We start from the raw sequence: 15,372 nt of genomic DNA, 5'->3' as shown, positions 1-15,372 counted from the left end.
CTACCTATAGGGGTATTGATATTTAACACTACCAGCATTCTCTACCTATAGGGGGGTGAATGTTTATCACTCCCACCATTGTCCACTCCATAGTGGGGTGGATGTTTAACACTACCAGCATTCTCTACCTATAGGGGGGTAGATGACTATCACTCCTACCATTGTCCACTCCATAGGCTGGTGGATGCCTAACACTTCACCGGTGTTGTCATGCCAAATATGTGTTTTGTGTGCAAACTGCCTGCAAAATTGACACATAAAATGATATGCTTGACAAACCCTGCATCTCTGTAGTGACAGCAAGGTGAATGTGGGGTTCAGGCCCCCAGCATTTTCAAGCATATAGAGGTTTTGGGTTATAACCCCACCATCACTGTAGTGACAAAAAGGTGAATGTGGGGTTCAAGCTCCCAGCATTTTCAAGCATATAGAGGTTTTGGGGTATAACCCCACCATCACTGTAGTGACAAAAAGGTAAATGTGGGGTTCAAGCCTCCAGTATTTTCAAGCCTATAGGGGTTTGGGGGTATAACCGCACCATCACTGTAGTGACAAAAAGGTGAATGTGGGGTTCAAGCCCCCAGCATTTTCAAGAATATAGGGGTTCTTGGGTATAACCCCACCATCAATGTAGGTCTCACACCCCCAGCATGGTCAAGCAATTATGTATTTTGGAGGCCAAAATCCACAAGCACTGTGGTGATAAAGTAGTAGTTGTGTGCCAAACAACAACAGAAATTTTGAGGCAAACATAGTTGTGTGCGTTACATACCCTCAGCCATGTGCAGTCAATCTGTGCTTTAGGGGGCTAACACTGCCAGCAATGTTCAATTGGACAATGTAACATGTGACCATCCAAAATGCAAAAGCACATATTTCTGTCACAAGCAGATACAAATACAAAGGATACAACCCAAAACTACAGTTTTGATGAGATCCAGCTCCACACTGTGGCAGCAACTCTACATGCTAAACCTAAGGAATGTGCAGAGTGAAGATGTAGGAGTCCCAGGGCCAGTAGAGAAAGAAACAAAACAGAACATCCACTCAGTGCCCTTCAAAGACAGATGAAATACATGGGTGAAGATGCACAAAGACAACCAACCAGACGCACACTGCAGAACAAACACATCATATGTGTGAGTTTGGAAATCTTTCAAGCCTGGGCCAACACACACGATGGGGGGCTGAACTCCACTGAGACATATGCATGTTGAGTACAATCAGGAAGTATTCCATATAGAATTTGAGTGGAGTGAATGAGGGCAATAAGGCATTGTTTGATGAGCGGGTGTACCGGAGTCACATGCGGAACAAGCTTGGTGGAACACCAACAAATACATCAAGAGACTGACTGTCTTCTGCAGTACTCTCAAGGCCACAGCACTGTGGTGACAGTATCCTGTCTGCTGAGCCTCTGTAATGCTTAATGAGGATAAGGGCCATACTTTTGATCACACTCACTCTTGCACACTGTGTCACGTGCCTTGCAAGAACCACTGTCATCTCACATACCCAGACATTACTGCTAGGGCATGGTCGATAATGTGAGGCCACATTGTAGGTAGGGGCCTGCCAGGAGCCAAGTTACATTTGTCCAGTCTAAACACCACCCACATTGATCAGCAGCACTGCACCTCATCTAATCCTTCCTTGACAGGTGACATTGCACAGGCACCCATGAAAGTGTGGATCACTGGCTGTATGATGAGGAATCCATTATTGACCACACATCATTGTGATCACAATACAAACATGGGTACATGTACTGTTGTGTATAACCACTGTGGCAATCTCGGTATCAGGAAGGTACAACCAGCACACCACATACTAGGACACACACATTGATGGTTGAACAAGGGGTGCCAGACACACAAATGTATGGGACAGAAATTCACAGCATCTGTCCAACACAGCACATACTCAAACCCTGCAGGGCAACAGGAGTACACACACTCACAGAAGGATGACATTGTGATGAGTTGGTGTACAATGAAGCACAGAGGAGACAACCCACGACACCACAATATTTTCAGGCACACTAAATAGAATCATGAGCCTCCTACTACAACAAACATGAAGTGGTTGTCTCACAGCTGTCAGTGCTACATGTGGAGACCGCATTCCTACTTGCTGTGTAGAAAAGCATAGACCAACACCAATGTATGAGACAGTCACCCTGTGTGGCCTTTGTGCATTGCACACAACTCAAGATCTAACCATTTACACTGTCAACTTGTTTGCATGTCAATCGGTGCGATGCATCTGGCTACAATAGCTGCATTATGGGCAGCTTATCACTAATGGCAAATTGCCAATGCTGAGTGTGTACTGCAGAAGACTTGGGAGATAAATGGCTCACCAGATAGAGGGTACAACAACTGTGTTAGTAGGCTCCAATGCACAGGCAAATGTGTAAGCTAATATTCCTGCACTGTTGACAACGCCAGGGGTGGTGGTAAGATCTGTGTCTCACAAACACAATACACATAGCTACACATAACACATGGGAAATGTGTACATCCGTTTAGGATCGAGTAAATGTGCATCATGGAATATTCATTGGACACATTTGGCAATTTATCACTGTCTCAGAATCCTGAAATCCGTTAAGGAGACTCATAAATAAGACATGTTGCAATCAGGTTACAGGGCAGGGTAGAATGTGCTGATTGTGAGCAGTCATTGACACATACAAGTGCCACACTTGCAAAACAAGATGACAGATTCTAAACACGCTGATGATGCTAACACAAATGGAACTTGGTGAATTTATAATGTGAGTTTGCTCACAGTGCAGGCTCTTGTCTCAACACAACCAGGGATGTCATCATAATGACTCCACTCTACTGGTGCACCCACACCTTGGCCACTCAAAGTCAAATAGGTGGAGAAAGCACTGGACTAGTCAGCCCACAGAAAGCTTTCCAAACAGGAACATCTGCAGGGACTATGGGCTTGGTAGGAAAGGGGGTTTGAAGACAAAGATTCCTGCTCACCTTACACACACCATGGGCTCAGGATATGTCACAGACACTGCCATGAGGTGATTTCCCTACAGTGGAAGGTCAGTTGTGGCAAGCTTGTTCTTGTCAGGGGTCTATCATGGTGTAGTGAGACTCAGACATGGCTCCAACACTTACAATTCACAGAATACATTGTTTCCATCAGCCTGTGTACATGGGTGTGTCGAAAGTCATCTGCACATTGTCAAACTTCATGTGTACCCAGTTGTAATGATGTGACGGATAATTTGCTGCTTATCACAGCGCTATTCTGCATGTCCATCCTAGACGGTTGCATTTGTCGTACTTTGATATTTGGGACCACGTAGGAGACAGGGCCCTACCCCTGTTTATTCATGTATTAGCAAACCGCGATTGGTCAATGCGGTATGTACAAGCGCTTTGCATAACGTCCCATTGCCAAATGCACTATGTATACGTTATTATACCTTGACTCCGTGGGTTCCATGTTAGAACAGTAGCCATTTATGTGATTGCCCTCACATAGGCCATGCTTAGGCCTAAAGGACACGTACACCTTCTGTGACTTCTCTATGACCTGGGCAGCTTGGCTCTGCTGCCCCAGGTCAGTCCGGTCTCACGAGCTCCCCGTCCCCTGGCCACCTGTGATTAGCATCAGGGCTTGACACACCATAAAGTCTTTTCATCCTACACCAGCCTGCGGCTAATCTCTTTCACACCTGACTGTTCCTGCTTTATGGCTTGTTTCCCAAAACAGGAGATGCTCATGTTTATTGGGGTCAGTTGATATCTGATGTGGGATCTGAGCCTTGCTGGGTAAATAATTGCGGGATGGCTGAACTGAAATGTGAGATTGCAATCATGACTCTGCTTGTTCTTTGAAGTAAAATATGTGAATGACCAACTGCAAGAGAAGGGCGGTGTTGCCCAGAGCGTAACATTCTCCATAAAAAAGGAGACTGGTTTCTGTTCTGCAGACTGCCTCATTCAGTTGCTAAGGCTTCTGTGCGACGTAGTCTCACTCATTTGAGTTTAATAAAGATGTCTTTTCATATTTCAGCTTCTGTTGCCAAGTTCTTTGTTATATTATCAAGATATGCAGACTTTTATAATACCACATCAGGAAGTACTCGAAGTCATAGGGTGCTACCCCTAGCACCTCTGGGGTCTCAAAAATTGGAGTACTTCAGTTGGCGCCCACCAGCGCGGCCTCATCAGAGAAGTGACTTTCTGTGGGAGTGATCTTGTCAGGAGACTGAAATCTACTGGAAGGACAGAACGGGATTCTACCAAGAAGGTACTCTGTGCACAGGTCTGGAGATTCTTTGATTATGTAGTCCGGTATATTTCTGCTCTTCCTGATTTTGATCCTCCACATGATGTCACTCAAAAGGTGAGAAAAAGAACCCTTTTGGCGTGAGTATTATAAAAGACGTTTGGGCATGTAGAACTTGACAATTAGAATTTGGATAACCTTTTTGATTATTAAGAATAAGAATTAAGTATAAGTGGGTCGCTCCCAGTCCTTTGGTTCTTTGGGTCTTTAATTTGGTTATCGCAATTACCAAAGCTGAGGGGTTGGTTTCTTGGTTTCTGATTTGGTCATTGCAATTACCAAAACCGAGGGTCTCGCATATTTGCGAGTTTATTGGTAGAGATAAACCCTTGAAGTTTCAAGCTAGATTAGTGAGCTATAAGATGCCTGATCTTAGCAAATTTGGAAATGTAGCTTTTGGTTTGTATAGGTTTGGATATGCGAATTGCAATTTGCGTAGGCAGGTAATGAGGAGATATTTCTCCATTTGTTTTTGATTATAATACTTGCGTTTTCAGCAGTATTTTTGGCATGCCTGTTTGTAAGCTCACATGGAAAAATGTGTTGCTTTTTGTTTTGAAAGGTACCATAGTGTGGGAAATATCTAAATAGGTTAGATTTAAAAACATATTTCTTCCTTGGTGATGTTGTATCCCCAGGGAATTAAAATATGACATAATACAAAACAAGGATCCTTCGTTCTGCGCAGTTTCACGAATGAAGATATGCACAACGATTTTGTGTGGTGTTCTGCTAGACAGAGCTAGTGAATTGAGCGCATTCACTACTTCTTGGACATGCATCTGTCTGTGGGGCTGTTTATGCAGCCTTTTGGAACACTATTGAAAAGCGTTGCTTGTAAATATGACCTACAACCAGTATTTGCAAATGGTTTGTTTCAAGTATAGTCTGTGAGCTGTTCTTTCTTTCTGTCATGCGTATTGATTTGTAAGTCAACTGTGTGTTTAAATGTCTGTGTTTTTTTTTATCATTAGTGCAACTTCTGTAAGTAAATTGCGACGGTGCTATTTATGAAAAATGGCTAAAGCGCGCTGTATTGTCTGTTTAACCCCTTTCTGTTTATGTCTGAAATGAGCTCAATATGTGTTTGTGGGTCTTCTGATGTTTCCAGTCTGTTAAGTAGATTGCTGGTTAATTAATATCAAGTAGAAACTTAAAACAAAAATCCAGAAATGAACAATGTGATGTGCTACAATAGCTATGTGTTGCTCTTTAATTTATAGAATGAGCAATTGTGCACATATACAAAACTGCCGTTAAATGCTTAAAGGATAAAATTAGAAACACATTCGATAGATATAAATCAGGCCCCAAAAACGAAATTATCTATTTTTGCAAAAGTAAATAAATTTACAGCATTTTCCCTAGATGCATTATATTAGATGTTCACAGGCAAACTTTTCAGCTGCAGTATATTTGATAGAAATGTTCATTCAGCCAGCACCTTCCCAGTTGAACACGGGTGGAATTTGGCAGAACCGTCCTTTTAAATGAAAGTGGCGCAAAAATGTGACGCGTTTCAAATTGGGCTTATGCGCTTAGGCTTGTGAGTTAAATGTGTCCAAAATGATAGGCAAGGGATGCAGCTTGTTTTTTATACATGGAATTATCACAAAAACGAATACTTGGGATTTTTTTAAAGAAAATTATTAATCATGGGAAAAATTATTTTAAAAAAAAAAAGTGCTTTTCAAAATCGTTTTTTGATATTTATAAAGCTTAATACTCATACTATGACCTCCTAGCATTAAAATTTGATTTAAGTTGTGTTGCATCACTAAAATGACAAGCATTCGCGCGTACAATTTTCCCTTGGTGCAGGCGCAAACAAGCTCATTTTTATAAAGTATAAGTTATTATTTCCAATGCCTGACTCATGGGTTATGTAATAGACATTCTGCTAATGCATATTATGCAAGAAAATTGTAGGATATTCATTTTTTAATGCTTAAAATATCAAAGTCGAATTTGGGTAAAAGGACTGTTTCAATTGCATTTTCTTTCATTCAGAGTACTGTTTAAAGTGTCTCAGGCTTCAGTAAATGCATACGTTTAGGTTTTGATATACATTTACAGGTTGTGCCTTCTTATGATTCAATGAGTCAAAGTGCCAGTACAAAGGCTTGTTTTAATATCAGGGTTGAAGGTTCTAACTTTAGCTGTGTCTGTCACGATACTACTGAACACGCTATGAAAAACAGGACCTTTTTAAAACTTGGAGAAATTAAATAAAATATGGTGTCGCAACCCGCAACTATTTGATGTTAATAAAAAACGGCCTTAATGAAGTTAGCACCCACACAGAGAAAGAGAAATGGAGAATTTTTTTTTTTTGATGAAGGAAATAGAGGATGTTTGTGAGCAGGTACGTGATGAAGTCAGTAATGATAGAGGGGTGGAGAAATGTAGAACTATGGTTATAGGAACTGGGTAATACGTAGGAAGGAGAAGAACAATTGGGAAAATACAATGCCGTGGAGGGAAGAGAGATGATGAAGGGGAGTAATACAGACATGAAGAGTAGTGTGAGGAAGGTTGTATTGACGAAGGGAATAAAAAGGAATGTGGTATCGGTTTGAGTAAGTAGGAGGGGAAAGATGAGATTGCAGGTTCTAGCAGTAGGGGTGAAAATATTGTAATTACCTGGCGGGAGGCACTGAGTTTCATATGCTAATATGAAAGCGACAAACAGAGCTTGAATAAAGGCAAGTGACTAAATGATGAAGAAAATATCAAAACTCATTGCGAATACAATTCACAGTGCCAGTGGACTGGGGCAGAAAGCGGTCTCACTTGCTGGAGTTCAGTCTAACTTTAGCTGGGCCTACTGAGACGTTCATTCATTTAAGGTTGATGAAATGTGTACCATTGCATAGGATTGCAACAAGCATTTATTCTAAAAACTGGTATGTGTGTTATTAAATTTTGTGAATTATTCACAGTACATGTAGTTTAACAATCTGGGAATAGGGCTAATTTTTAGTGCCTAAAAAGGAGAAATTATTTTTCAAAATAGAGCGAATTATTGCAAGTTAGGAGGAATTAGGAAGGCCTTCTGGCTTTGACGAATTCAGAGTGTCAGAGCTGGGGGTTGGGAGAGCTGCAGAGGCTGGCTCGGTCACGCTGCTGAGATGCTATCTTTCCCGTAAACAATGGAGTTGACATTTATGACCTTTTAAATTAGTGCCTTGCCTCTGTGGAATGCAGAATGACCTTGCTACATGGCCTCTAAAGGTGGGGTTTCTGGTTTCTCCATAGCATCACTAAAACTGAAGAACTTAATTCCAAAGGGAAAATATAGCAAAGGGGTTTTCTTTGAAAGTCCAACCATCATGTTAAATGCTTTGCTGATACATTGGTGCTCTAAGAAAAAAAAATAGAATGATGCCTGCTATAGTTGCTCTTCTTTAACAGAAAACGAAGTGTTGCATTAAGTCTTAGACAGACAAAAAGATTCTAAAAAAATTTTTAAGGCTACATGCCTAAATGTGAACGAATTGCTATCATGAATTGTTCTTGCTGGTCCTGTATGTTAGAAGAGAAACAGTAAAGTTATATTTGACAGCAGATTTCCATTGCCTGGTGATCTACTGTCAAAAAGGAGGGTAAGTATTTTAAACCTGACAAATTAAACAGGCCCAAATATTGGGTTTTGGGCTGCAGTTTTACAGTGCATAAAGTACATGACATGGTGTTTGTGTGTCACCGCTTATTACATATGCTATTGTTTTGTCTATGCTTTTTTTTGTGCTTGATATACAGCAGGTATATCTGATGGCTTGACGTTTTGTGCGTTTTTATTATTTTTTGCATGTTTTCGTTGTTTTTGTTGCTGCTTTTTGATACTATTACAAGTTTACCTGTTTTGTAAGGGGATGGTCATGACGATGCCCATCGCTACGCAACAGTTGGTTGAACTTGTTCTGGTTACTAAATTCCACAGCTAATGATATTTCATGCTGTGAACATGAGAGGCAGCACTATTCCAGTGCATGTCTAAATTGGCTATAATGGTATTACAGATAACTAAAAGAGATCTACAGGATCAAAGTGTGTCACTTACTGCCCTTTTCCCTTAATGGAACAGGCAGCCTTACATTTATGTATCCTTGATTGTACCTAAGGATGAAATTATAGATCTGTGACTCAAGGTGGCCTAATTTCTATATTACATTAGGTAATGGTGTCCTGTCTCCTAAGTAGCATATGGCCTTTGCTTCTGGAACATTAGCTAAGATTGCCGTATATGGTGTAGTCGCCAGCGGTAGAGTTAAAATGTATGTAACTTTGGCCTTTTGTGTATCACTCGTACCCTTGGTGTAGTGTCACATGCCTGACTATCACTCAAGTAAATTCTTGTCCTTCCTATAGATTTTTATTTTTTATTGCTTTTGTTTCTTCCCTGCCCAATGTCGCATTATGCTTAGTGATTTAGGATTTTAGTTGTGTCCTAGTTCCAATTCCCTTTTCCGTATTCCTTTCACCAGTCAGCCCATTTATTATTGTAGGTGTATTGTTCAGGTACACACTTCCAGACTGCAGTGATGCACCAGGAACCCCAATATTATGTACAATTCCCTTTTGCATGACCAGACTGGTTTCCAAGAATTTTCCTTAGGCCTGCTTCAATGTTTTCCAGCCTGACTGTCAGGATAGCGATAGACTGGCTAACTGACTCAATATTATAGTAAGACAAGTTTTCCATCTCAAAAGGAGATATCTTACGTTTACTTTTTGAACATGACAAATTTTCAATGTCTATTTTTTAATGTGGTTTTTACCCTTTTTTGTTCCTGCTGCTTTAATTTTCGATGGGATCAGAAGTTTCTAATCATGCAAATATCAGGACCCTCTAGTTCTTGTCTTTTGTTTTCATATCTGACTATTAGCCTGTGTATTGCCTAGTGCACCTGATATGAAAGGTTTCTACATGCCTGTACCATGTGATTTCTCTATTGAAATGTCCTAGATAAGGAATTTAGAAACCCTTATATGTAATCATTGGAAAAAAAATGTGTTTGCCCTATAAGACAATGCCACCATATGTGAAGACATCCATTTAGATAGAATTCTCGTGTAGTTATCTACCCTTAGATGATGGAGGCTCTCACACGGAAACCCAATTGAAAAGCTTAGAGGCACTGTTTTGCCTACTGCTTTTTTTTTATTTGTATTGCTTCCTGAGAAAGACAGTGTATTCGAGACGAAAATTGCCCCATGGCATGTGGCCACTCCTTTGAAACTCACAGACCACCTGTTTACAGTCCCCTTGTTATACACTGAACTGTTTAAAGCATCGCACTTGCTTCATCAGAAGGCGTTCAACATCAGAAAAGAAGGAGGAGCTGGTTTTGCCACAGAACCAGAATTTCAGTGCACAAGAGCGCCTGTCATGTGCTGGTAACCTCTGACAGTGTGCAGTCCCTTGAGCCCCTTGGCCTGAGTTTTTGGCCACACACCCCCCTCTTTTCCCTTTGCTCCAATGGAAGTGCAGTGCACCGGCGGATCCAAGATTGACAGAAGGCACTACATTCCAGTGCCCATGGAAGAGCAGCCTGAGCGTCCTCTGACACTGAGTGACGAGTGTTGGATTCTGAGAATGGTCCCGGGTCTGCACAAGATGATCTGTGCCCATGACCAATGAAGAGCATATTATTTGTAGTGTCTGCAGCAGAGGAAAGACACAGGTGCACTGCCTTGAAACATTGAGACCCTCGAGTGAGCTGTGAGTGTTTGCCAGGAGGGCACTCCAACTGAGCAGTACTTTCTTTTCTCATGAAAGGCTTGAATGAAGAGGCCCATGCAAAAGAAAACAACAGAAGAAGATTTGATGGACAATAGAAGCCTGCCAGAGAGGCTTTTTGAACGGACTCTGGGCATAGGTGGTTTCACAAGAGGTTTCCGTGTGATTGTATAGACTAGGTGTTAGAAGACTGTTTGTTTTGCTGGCATTGTCTAGTATAAGCAGAATAAAATCCATTTTCTGTGGAAAGGTACCCCCTTTTCACCTCAGAGCATTGATGAGGGTCACCACTGTTTCACCTGAACATAAAAATTATTGTTTCATTTGTAATAGTGGTTACTACTTTCTCCCGTTGTCTCTATGTTTTTAATAACGAGTTTTCTAGTGTTTTTTAAACATGACGTTGTCATTTATGGGTGGGATTGTTTTCCTCTACCCAATTGACTTCTTCACCCGCTTCTCAACCTATGTCTTTTCCCACTACTGTTTCTTTGCACTCTTTTCACCCTTTTCCTGAACATGAGCAGGTTAAAAGATCAGAATTCGTAAGCAATTCTTCTATACAGCTTCTGCATCGACATTAGTTAGTAGTGAACATCACTAATTGTTGGGGGTGTGATCTTATGCCACCTAGATAGAGGTATTCCTTATTTTGTCCTGCCATATGTGGCCTTTGTGCTTCTTCGTGTTCAAGGAGACCTGTCCAGAGAGAGAGTCCAAGTACTAGGATTTTGCTCCATCAGCAACATCTTGATGATCTGGTGAATATAGACCTGGACTAAGATCAGTATGAGTATAGTGATTGCCTATGTAAGGGCAAAAGGAGGGTCTGTCGTACTTTGATATTTGGGACCACGTAGGAGACAGGGCCCTACCCCTGTTTATTCATGTATTAGCAAACCGCGATTGGTCAATGCGGTATGTACAAGCGCTTTGCATAACGTCCCATTGCCAAATGCACTATGTATACGTTATTATACATTGACTCCGTGGGTTCCATGTTAGAACAGTAGCCATTTATGTGATTGCCCTCACATAGGCCATGCTTAGGCCTAAAGGACACGTACACCTTCTGTGACTTCTCTATGACCTGGGCAGCTTGGCTCTGCTGCCCCAGGTCAGTCCGGTCTCACGAGCTCCCCGTCCCCTGGCCACCTGTGATTAGCATCAGGGCTTGACACACCATAAAGTCTTTTCATCCTACACCAGCCTCCGGCTAATCTCTTTCACACCTGACTGTTCCTGCTTTATGGCTTGTTTCCCAAAACAGGAGATGCTCATGTTTATTGGGGTCAGTTGATATCTGATGTGGGATCTGAGCCTTGCTGGGTAAATAATTGCGGGCTGGCTGAACTGAAATGTGAGATTGCAATCATGACTCTGCTTGTTCTTTGAAGTAAAATATGTGAATGACCAACTGCAAGAGAAGGGCGGTGTTGCCCAGAGCGTAACATTCTCCATAAAAAAGGAGACTGGTTTCTGTTCTGCAGACTGCCTCATTCAGTTGCTAAGGCTTCTGTGCGACATAGTCTCACTCATTTGAGTTTAATAAAGATGTCTTTTCATATTTCAGCTTCTGTTGCCATGTTCTTTGTTATATATCAAGATATGCAGACTTTTATAATACCACATCAGGAAGTACTCGAAGTCATAGGGTGCTACCCCTAGCACCTCTGGGGTCTCAAAAATTGGAGTACTTCACATTTTGAAAGCCTTGTACAATGTCCACAAATTTCAGCATGACCTATGTGCAAAAGTGTAAGCAAAATATGGTAGGTTGTTAAAATAATGTCACCCTCATGGTCCAAAATGTTGTGGATCATGAAAACCTGCAATTGCAGACATTGATGACTCAGATACATACTATATTAGGACACATATACCATGGACCACATGCAGTCCATCACATCAGTACATCATTGTATTCCCACAACAAGATTTGCACATAAATGACAGTTGACTCATTAAGAATATTTGTTACACATAAAGCAAATGTACAAATAACAAAAAACGGTTTATTCAGCATTTGTGAAGAAATGGAAAAATAAATAAGAACAATCAGGCCAATGGCCAGTCCATTTTAGAGAGTCTTTGAGAGGGTCATGCATAATAATCCTCCCTCACTTACCTGCACTGCAAACACAAGATGACATTGCCCCTTGGAGGAGCAGCTTTAGGGGCACGCCAGGCACCGCAGGGACAGGACAAGGGGGTACCGGTTTAGGTTTTGGGAGGGATGGGATCTAGTGTTGTGTCGGGCTCCACTGCAGTGGATTGGTCAGATTGAGGGGGTGGGTGCTCCACTACAGTGGACTGGTCAGATTGAAGGGGTGGGGGCTCATCTGCAGTGGACTGGTCAGATTGAGGGGGTGGGGGCTCCACTGCAGTGTCAGGAATGGACCGAAGGGCGTGCTGTTAGAGGGGAACTGTTAGTGGTAGGGGGGATGGCCTGACCTTCGTGGGATGGTGTAACGGTGTGTATGTGAAACTGGGATGGGGTCTGAGGTGTGATCTTTGGGAGGGGGGCCTTGGACCGTGAGGAAGTAGATTTTGGTAGGAAAGTGTAGGAAGGTGGTGGGGTTTTGGACTTTATGATCTGGGGAATATACGTGTGATGGGCGTTGTGTTCTTACTCTTAGTAGGAGGTGTGCGTGCAGGGGTAGATCTCCTCACTGTGCCAGGGGGTTTCCTCTTCCCCTTGCTAGTGTGTTCTGATGGATCAGTGGGGAAGAGGCCAAGGTCACAGAGGATGACCCGCTGGGAAGAGGGGGTTGCAGGAGAGTCAAGGGCAGGGATTTTGGAGGGAGAGGTAGCTAAGGAATGTGGAGTGGTTTTGGATGATTGTGTGATTTATTTGGCCCTCTCCCCTATGTTAGTGATGTCAGTCCCCTGAGTGTGCATGCGTGTGTGTTTTGATTTTGTTTTGGGTGATTGTGTGCTGCTTGTGTCTGTAAGTTTGTGTGCATGTGACTGTGTGAGTGTGCTGGGGTCAGGTAGGTTATTGTGGACTGTGAATGGGGCAGAGGAAGGAGGGGTAAGGGACTGCTGTAGGAGGGACACTGCTGCTATGAGTGAGGAGGCCATGGCCTGATTTGGTCGCTGTATGGCAGAGATGTCTGATGAGATGCCCCCCATGTATGACACCAATTGTGTCAAAAGACTGGTATGTGCATGGAGGACATTCAGCATGGATGTCTGCCCCACATGCATCTGTTTTAGCAAATCCACAGCCTCCACACTCAGGGCAGCAGGGGTGACAGATGCAGGGACTGTGGTGCCTGGCCTGAAGGAGACATGGTCCCCCAACACAGGAGGGTCCATGAATACTTGGAATGAGAGCAGCTGTGAGGGTGGAGATGGTAGTGGTGGGGTCAGGCCCTGATGTTGTGGGCTCTGAAATGGAAACACCCATCACCACAAGAGATTCATCACTGTAGCTTGATTTGTCCTCGGCAGGTGTAGATGTTTCCGACCTGCCCTCAGTGCGTCTCCCCTTACCCTCCATGCCACTGGTTTCCTCCTCCTCCTCAACAGTAGACCCAGTCTGGCTAGCTGCTTCTCCTTGGTCCATGGAACTGTCTCCCACAGTAGCTGTAGATGATGGAGTGAACAAGGATGAGAAAGAGATTCACATCAGTCATCTGCATAGTCTTGACACATGAGTATCATCACAACACATCACAGAGCAAACCTATGCATCATTTTCACGGCAGGTTTTAAATCATTACACATATGTGAACATGGCACTTGTCAGTCTGACAGTAAACTATGGTTCCCAGACAAATGATGGCATGTGAAACATTGGCTAGATGTATATCAAATACTACAAAAAACCATGTCAACTATGACACTATTCGGCAGCTGGTCTGATCTGTAATGCTCCCGAGGGTCATGTGTCATCATTACATACATGTCTTATGTCCTGCAAGGGGGCCTGGAACTGACACAGCAAATGGTATGCACACATTTGAAATATTTACCTGTTAAATGTACCTCCATCCCCAGTTATCATGATGGGCCCCTATGTCTTGAACATTAATGCTCTAATGGTCTGCATGCAGTACAACTGCCAAGTATAAATGCTGCATCCTCTCAAAAATTCATGTTGCACACTATGCCACTGGCCTGTCTGGCTAATCACTCTTTACGGACCCTTTGTACAGGACCAGTCCATATCAAGTTTTAAGGCAGCACCATGTCACAATCCTGTATTTACTGCTTCCGGTAACAAATGTATGTGTCAAGTATACATGTCCACTACATGCTTGACACAATTTTAACCCTTTTACAAGCTCACGTTGTTCTACTTAGCCACCGGAGTATGTGAATAACATCTGGCTACATGAAAATTTTACAGCTCTCAAGAAAGCAATGCAGCATACACATAGATGTTCATGTCACCAGTATGCACAGTCAAGAGATGATACACACATGTGCACACTTCTGTATCTGAGCCAAAAGCTATACATTAGGTGTATGTCCATGTTTTCTATATTGACCACCTGTGTCTTTCAAAGATTGGCACATGTACTCACTGTCACCAAGTCTGACCCATGGATTTTCACATTACAATGGTGAAAGTGTTACCTGACACAAAAATATGATTTGTCAGTGTCTTGTATACCTGTCCTTGATCGATGTGATACATGTGATTACACAGAGCACTATGTATGGGACAATACATTTTGACCACTTATCAATATGATTTGTCTGAGGCATCCACATTGGTCTCACCTGCTGCACGAATGTATGGCATTGTTTATGCACACCTGTGTGTACCAATAGCAACATTTTGAACATATATGTATTTACCACACTGAGTACAGGTCATACATCAGTCAGTGTGCTGACACATGTCAGACAATTACATCAATCATGACGGTCAACTCCAGGCACATGTATATACCACAGAGCACATGAACATTGGACCACAGCCAATACACAGGACCTAAGTCACACACATATCACAGATGGAAAGGGACATACCTGGCCATCATATGTTAATGGGGCATTGTTACATTTTGTCCACAGAATTGTTGTCTTAGCAGACAGACGACCTGTGAGAAGGGTATCAGGCTGAGGGAGTACAACATGTATGTTAAACATAGTTCTGCAACATGGCACATACTCACCCCCTCCTTGCTGTTATCTGGCCTTCAACTGCCCATCCAGGCCAGGGAAGACCACCGTCAGTATCCAGAGCATGTGGAGGGTCAGGGTCCATCATCCACCTCTTTTGCGAGGAGGTGACAGCTTTAAGCTGGAACCTTGCAATCCTCTGTGTCCAGCCACCTCTTCTGGCAGTG

The sequence above is a fragment of the Triturus cristatus genome, chromosome 6, assembly GCF_964204655.1.
Source record: "Triturus cristatus chromosome 6, aTriCri1.1, whole genome shotgun sequence".
Taxonomy (NCBI): domain Eukaryota; kingdom Metazoa; phylum Chordata; class Amphibia; order Caudata; family Salamandridae; genus Triturus; species Triturus cristatus.
Note: the sequence above shows the minus strand (reverse complement) of the source record.